Here is a 544-nt window from a genome sequence, read left to right as displayed (position 1 = left end):
GAAAGGGGTTGTGAAGAATTAGATGATGTGGCGAGACGATTTTGGTAGTTGTGATTTCTCTACCCCCAACTCTTCATTAAAGACCATTCCAGAACTTATAACCGATCTAGAATATATTCATAATGACCCCCTAATCCATCATTCTAATGGCAAGAAAGAATTATCCCGTACTTCTATCTGCAACATTATTTCCAACCACCTCCTACATCCTCATTCCGATACTTGTAATTTTTCTCCTCTATTTTTTAAAGACATTTCTTTTACCCGTTCTTTTTTAAAATCTCATCACAACATCATTATCACTAGAGCAGACAAGGGCAACATGAGAGTCATCGTCTTGACTACAACCAAAAAATGGCTCTACTTCTATCTGACCGATCAACATATACACCTACACCCCGAGACCCCACTTCCTCTCTACAAACTAAATTCAACCAACACCTCAGGGACCTTTTACATTCCCAACAAATTAACTACCCGACGTACAGAAATCTTATTTCCTATAATTCTGTTGCCCCACGGTTTTATGGACTTCCTAAAATTC

At 38.4% G+C, this 544-nt stretch overlaps 1 protein-coding gene across 1 annotated transcript in view; it reads right to left on the bottom strand.

Moving 5' to 3' along the window:
* The window catches only part of LOC106689285 (uncharacterized), a gene marked incomplete at its 5' end in the record, with an annotated part of 268,764 nt that overhangs the window by 144,871 nt on the left and 123,349 nt on the right, over positions 1–544 (bottom strand).

The sequence above is a fragment of the Halyomorpha halys genome, unplaced genomic scaffold, assembly GCF_000696795.3.
Source record: "Halyomorpha halys isolate HHAL.00 unplaced genomic scaffold, Hhal_1.1 Scaffold1319.1, whole genome shotgun sequence".
Lineage (NCBI taxonomy): Eukaryota > Metazoa > Arthropoda > Insecta > Hemiptera > Pentatomidae > Halyomorpha > Halyomorpha halys.
This window is presented reverse-complemented; position numbering and strand designations above follow the sequence as displayed.